Source organism: Lampetra fluviatilis, chromosome 11 (genome assembly GCF_964198595.1).
Source record: "Lampetra fluviatilis chromosome 11, kcLamFluv1.1, whole genome shotgun sequence".
NCBI classification, from domain to species: Eukaryota; Metazoa; Chordata; class Hyperoartia; order Petromyzontiformes; family Petromyzontidae; genus Lampetra; species Lampetra fluviatilis.
The window spans coordinates 12,133,943-12,140,692 of NC_136285.1; positions in this window are offsets into that span (position 1 = coordinate 12,133,943).

Consider the following 6,750-nt stretch of genomic DNA (forward strand, 5'->3'; position numbering starts at 1 on the left):
TAAATAAAAAAATAGATGTAGCTGCTCACCCAGAGCTATAAATGTTCTGATTGTGGCATTGTCTTTATGCTGTTCGCCTTTTGGGGTTCTCTGGTGTGACACTGGTGGTGAGACTAAGCTTTAAATAAGTCTGCCTCTGGTGTAGGCTAACCAGTTTAAACAACAATGTCATCTATTACAATCAGAGCATGTTGTGTTTGCATGTTCACCATCAAGTACTGTGTGTGTGTGTGGGTAATGCAGTAACTCGATTCCTCCTTGCAAGATGTTTCTATTTGGTGTTCGTGTAAAACCTATTCTTTTGTTATTATTATTTTACACGCTTTTATTTAACTCACTCTGTCTGTTGTTGTCGTTGTTGTATCCTCAAATCTTGTAACTCAAATTTTAACCCACTTCCCAATGTGGTATCGACTGCAAACTTGGTATACTTATGTCATACTGATGACAATACTATATTCTATCATTAAAATTTAAAAATATATTTTAAACATTTTACACGCTTTTATTTCACTCACTCTGTCTGTTGTCGTATCCTCAAATCTTGTAACTCAATTTAAACCGTCTTCCCAATGTCGTATCGACTGCAAACTTGGTATAGGTGTGTCATACTGATGACAATACTATATTTTATCATTAAAATTTAAAAGTATATATTTAAAAAGAAATTTTTTACGGCTCTAATTGCCCACGCTCAACTCACGTTGCCTGTAAATCACCGCGGTCCCTTACGTCACGGCAAGCCTCGGGGAGCCGCGCCCAGGGGCGGGGCATGTGGAAGGAGGGGAGGGGCGTTGGGGGAAGGGGTCAGGGGGAGGGTCAGCTCGGATAGTACATTTCATTAAAGCGTGTTTCTAAACAAAGTATTTATAAATATTTCATTTATTATTTTACTCATAATATGCCTCCCCTCAACACTCCTCCCTCGTAGCGTTTGACGCTTAAGTCGGCAGAAAGTGGAAGAAGCAACCCCTCCACCCCTCCCCGTGAGTGATTACGAGCACAATACAAAGAGTGGCACATTAAATATTCAGTGGTGCTGCGTTGGCAGTGGTGCACAAATGGAATTAACAAGGAAACGGAACGCGTTCGTCAATAACACTGCGACTTTACAGGTAAGGTAAAACATATATAATAATTGACGTTTCGGGCAATGACCTCCTTCATAGCACACAGGCCAGAGAGATGGGTTTCTAAGAGTTGGAGACTCACTCGTTTACACCATGGGGCCTGATGAGAATTACATTTAAAAACATATGTTCTGATTACCATTTTTTTAAATTAGCAAAAATATAATTTTGCCGAAAACTGTAGTAGCAGTGGAAATTGATCAACAGAGTCTGTGCTTTCATTTCAGCCGGATCAGTCCGGAACGCCGTGGTGTGTGCCAAACGAATACATTTTTATTCGTTTCACCTCGCCTTACAGTTTCCCCCATTATACCGCAGCGAGGGCGTGCACGAGGAATACAGTCAAGGGTACAACGCTTTAGGACTGTGATTGTGAATAAAGCGACCCTTGGCTGTAGTCTCGTGGTAGTGCCTTACGCTGATGTTTCCTATTCCTAAGCCAGCCGAGCAGCGTTTCAGAAAATATCAAGCGAGAAACGAAGCCGTGCTTACAGTGCTGGCATGCAAAAAAAACCACAACGCCTAAATGACTTCAGTGTGTTCTAAAAAAAGGTTTTACAGGATAGTTAAATAAATAATCGACCGGCATCCAGTAATGATATGCTAATCTTTCATCCGCGTTTTCTCCACATTTGCCCATTGGTGCATGGAGTGAGAGGCAGTCGTGCCGGGGTTGCCAGGGCAGGCAGGGCACGTGGCTGTGCCTGGCAGTGGGGTCAGGTTGCGGGCAACAGAGGGTTGCTGCGAGGCAGCCAGTGAGAATGCATGGGAGAGGGTGTGAGTGAGATTCAGAGAGAGAGTGTGAGATTCAGAGAGAGTGAGATTCAGAGAGAGAGTGTGAGTGAGAGTCAGAGAGAGTGTGAGATTCAGAGAGAGTGAGATTCAGAGTGAGAGTGAGATTCAGAGAGAGTGAGATTCAGAGTGAGAGTGTGAGTGAGATTCAGAGAGAGAGAGAGGTGGTGGTGGGGGGTGGTGGTGTTGTGGGGGGTGGTGGTGGTGGTGTGGGTGGTGGTGGTATGGTGGAGGGTGGTGGTGGTGGTGTGGTGGTGGTGTGGGGGGTGGTGGTGTGGGGGGTGGTGGTGGTGTGGGGGGTGGTGGTGGGGTTGGGGGTGGTGGTGTGAGGGGGGTGGTGGTGGTGGTGTGAGGGGGGTGGTGGTGGTGGTGTGGGGGGTGGTGGTGGTGTGGAGGGTGGTGGTGGTGTGGGGGCTGGTGGTGGTGTGGGGGGTGGTGGTAGTGTGAGAGGGGGTGGTGGTGGTGTGGGGGGTGGTGGTGGAGTAGGTGGTGGTTGTGGTGGTGATCTTTGTGTGTGTGTTACTTCCTCGCTCGTTCACGAGGGAGCGGTCTTGAGCCGCGGTTGCGTCTGGAACTCGATCGCCACTTGCCAAGTTTGTTTGCAAGATCACCACACACGCTGTGTGTGGTTAATGCAGACTTTGATTCTTTGCTAAAGGTTCCTGTTTGGTGTTTGAACATCTTAACACCTCCAGTTTTATTACCACGAAGGTGTAAAAACTATTGTTATTTTTACACGCTTACCAATAGTGTCGTAACCAATTCAAAAAAACTGTTCACGGGGAAATATTTGTGAACATTTCATTCTTATCAGGCCCCATGGTATAAACAAGTCCAGTCTCCAACTCGTATCCACTCTTTCTGGCCTCTCTCTCTCTCTATCTATTTGTGCAAAGAGTGGGAAGGGCCATTGCCCAACCACCTCATCGATTACAACATTTACCTTTCAAGGCCACAGTGTAAATTGACGAAGCGTTAAATTTCGATTTAAAGCTTTCGTGACTGCAGGGATTCATCTTCTTGGTTCTTTCGGTAAAGTCACGTAGAATGAAAATAATAAAATAATACAATTAAAACATAATAAAATAATTCTCCGTCGAGAAGACAGTCTCTGTCTTCTCGACGGACCTGTTCTTCACCTGAGGACGGCTGCTTGCGTTGTGGCCGAAACGTCGTGAGAATTATTTTATTATGTTTTGTTTTTATTATTTTATTATTTCCATTCTACTTGACTTTACCGAAAGAACCAAGAAGTTGACGAAGCGTGTTTCATGTTGGATTGGCCAGTGCGCCACCGGCCAACGCAATAGCGTAACGAGCGTGGGACACGCCACTCACCCACCCATCCCACGGTGGGCAAAGCCACCACTTGGGGGCCCCCTTGACAACCGCCATGAGATATGTTTTCAACGGGTGGAAGAGAACGGACACCGATTTAAAACGCGACTTCAATTTTTTTTGTATGTGCAAATACCTAATGATGCGATCAAATATTAGGGGGCCCCAACCGGATCGATTTACGCACCCTCTGAGCTGAAAACGTAGCCACGACGCCAGGAAGAGTCACCAACAATTATTCATTCAGCCGCGTCCGTTCAGTGAATGGTCACAAACAGGCTTTCATATCTTACTCGCCATTGTGCGAAAAGCTTTGCTGACTTGGCGTATAGAGGGATTAGCGCTACCAGTACCAGCGGTGTAACAAGGGTACCCTTATCCATAATATTGTAATCCTATTAAACAAAAACTGTACCCTAAAATTACGAGGGCAACACAAGAGTGGTGAGTAAAACAGTTGAGCGAGATCGATGTGGCGTGGCCAACATACAACAAAAATCGAATGATTAATTTGATATCGTGCACGTTCATGCAAATTGCATCTCATGCTCGCTGAGTAGGCAACCACAGACAGGAACCGGATGGCTGCCAGCCACTGAGCCGGCAATAACAAATGCTCTGCAGCTCTCTATAGGGTGTAAGATGTTTTCAGCCCATGAGTGAGTGTTTATTATACATGTGGTAGGAAACGGGAGCACCCAAAGAGAAAACTCACGCGTGCGAGGGAGAAACGCTCTATCCCGTGCAAAAGGTACAAACTTTATCAAGCCACTCTTTTCTTTTTCGATTTAAAGCTTTCGTGACTGCAGGGATTCGTCTTCTTGGTTCTTTCGGTAAAGTCACGTAGAATAGAAATAATAAAATAATAAAAATAAAACATAATAAAATAATTCTCACGACGTTTCGGCCACAACGCAAGCAGCCGTCCTCAGGTGAAGAACTCTGTCGTCTCGACAGACCTGTTCATCACCTGAGGACGGCTGCTTGCGTTGTGGCCGAAACGTCGTCAGAATTATTTAATTGGTTTATTTTTATTATTTTATTATTTTTATTCTACGTAACTTTACCGAAAGAACCAAGAAGACCACTCTTTTCTGTACTGCATTCTACTGGCAAGCCAAGGTATTGCAACCTCGATTCCCACGGCGTTCTGGACTGTTCCCGCCTGATTTCAAATACGAGCGATAACAATAGCATTCGTAGTTATAATGTCAATTATTTACCCTGGAAAGCATCACCGAGTCCCAAGACTGTTTATTTTTCATGAGAGTCCTGCATTGGGGCGTTTGATCGAGTCTACAGCGATGTTGAACGTGCCAATTGCCAGTTTTTTTTTTAGTTCTGCCGGCTATGATGACACGTGGTTCATAAACATTGGCATTTACAAACAAAATGGAACAAAACGTGCGATCATAAGCGTGGGTAGATGTATGCTTAGATTTACGCGAACAGGGACACATGGATAAGAGAACGTACGGGTTAATAGTATAAGTTTGACTATTAAAAAAAGCATGAAAAGAATCATTGACACCTGTCGGGCGCATTTCATCAGTAGATCCCACGGGTCGTGTGATTTGAAAGCAGGAAATAAATAGAATCTGCAGGGTATACGGCCAGCACTCGGGGCCAATTTAAAGAGGCGAGTTTTCACGACACACGCAACTCGGACGACGCTGTCTTATTCGCAAAGGCAAAGCGCCGTTCCATAATCTGGGAGCTGCACTGGCAAAGCGGTGATCACCCCAGGAACGGAGCCTTGACCTCGAGTACTGAGAAGAAGGCGATATGAAGATCTCGGTGCCCCTCCTTTGGAGTCTAATAAATAAGTAATATTAAAAAAAAACTTTTTTTAAACACGCTTTAATGAAATGTACCGTGCTAGTAATGGCAGACCTCCACGACTCCAGGAAGTGGCCCCGAAGCTTGCCATAACGTAAGGGGACGTGGTGATTTACAGCCAACGTCAGTTGAGCGTGGACAATTAGACCCAAGCCGAACCATAACATATAAAAAAGAATGTTTAAAAATAATTTTGTTTATTTTTTTATGGTAGAATATAGTATTGTCATCAGTATGACATAAGTATACCAAGTTTGCAGTCGATACCACAGTGGGTTAAAATTGAGTTACAAGATTTGAGGATACGACACAAAAACAACAGACAGAGTTAAGTAAAAGCGTGTAAAATAAAAAAAAATTGATCCGTTTCTTCAAATATCGTGGGGCTAACCCATTGAGAGCCCTGTAGGTCTACAGCAGCATCGTCTAGTCCACTCGACACCTGACTGGTAGCCAATGCAAAGGCAAAGAGAGCAGACGCGTGATGAGATAATGCCCCACGGTCAATGATTATTACGAAGTGGCAGCCAAGAACTGCGATTTTCAACTATTATACTGGTAGGAACCTCCTGGTTACACCAGCCCACAGGGGATTATTGTGTCCGTCGTGCAGGGAGGGGCTGGGTGGGGGGTGGGAGGGGTGGGGCTGTTCACCCCGTGGTGCCCTTATAAAACTCAACGTTTAACCTACTCACGCCGGCTTGTGCCCCCCCTCACAGTCGGGCATATTTGCTTTGGGTAGGTAGGCCTTCATCCAGCAGTGGATTGACCATGGCTTGATGGTGGTGATGATGACGATGATGATTTACCGTAGGAAATAACTCAGTGAGTCTCAAGACCCCCCCTCCCCTTTTTTAAAGGGTTCTACCGCATTGGATGTATAGCCGCTTGCGTTAATGGTTGGTTTCATGTGGCAGGAAACCAGAGTTCCCTGGGAAAAAAGAAAGCCTCGCCACGCAATTTGCCGTTGATGATTGCACAGTTTTACACTGCGAGACAGAAAAGAGGAACATGTGACTAGAAATAAAATAGCCTTTCCAGACTGTTGGGGAAAGTGCTGTTAGCGAGCACCTATGAAGGCTGGCACGGCACACGAGGGGGTGGGTAGCCAACACCACATTTGTCACCCTAGTGGCCATGTTTGCACCCCGCGCCAGGTATTCATTTAAGGCTGAGTCGACCTAGGGGAGGCCCAGAACCGATTCAGGTAATCGCCACTGGTATTGGCCGTGAGCAGGAATCGACCTTGGGTAGCCGGTTTCGTGGCGCAGCGCGCTAACCGCTACACCACCACTCCCCACGCACGCACGCACACGACCAACTACCTATGCATATTCAAAGAAAATAACATGTTACGTAACATTAATATAACATACGTTATTTTCTTTGAACCTATCTACGCGACTTTACCGAAGGAACCAAAGAATATGAATTCCTGTCGTGACGAAAGCTTTAAGTCAAGATGTAAAAACACATGTTACATAACGTGTTATTTTCTTTGAACCTACCTACGCGACCTTACCGCAAGACCCAACCAATACGAATGCCTGCAGTCACGAAAGCTTTACGTCAAGATTGAACTACCTTTGCAGTTGAGCGACTTTATATCTTCATCGCAGGTGGAAGGCAGCAGCACGGAGGGGGGTTCCAG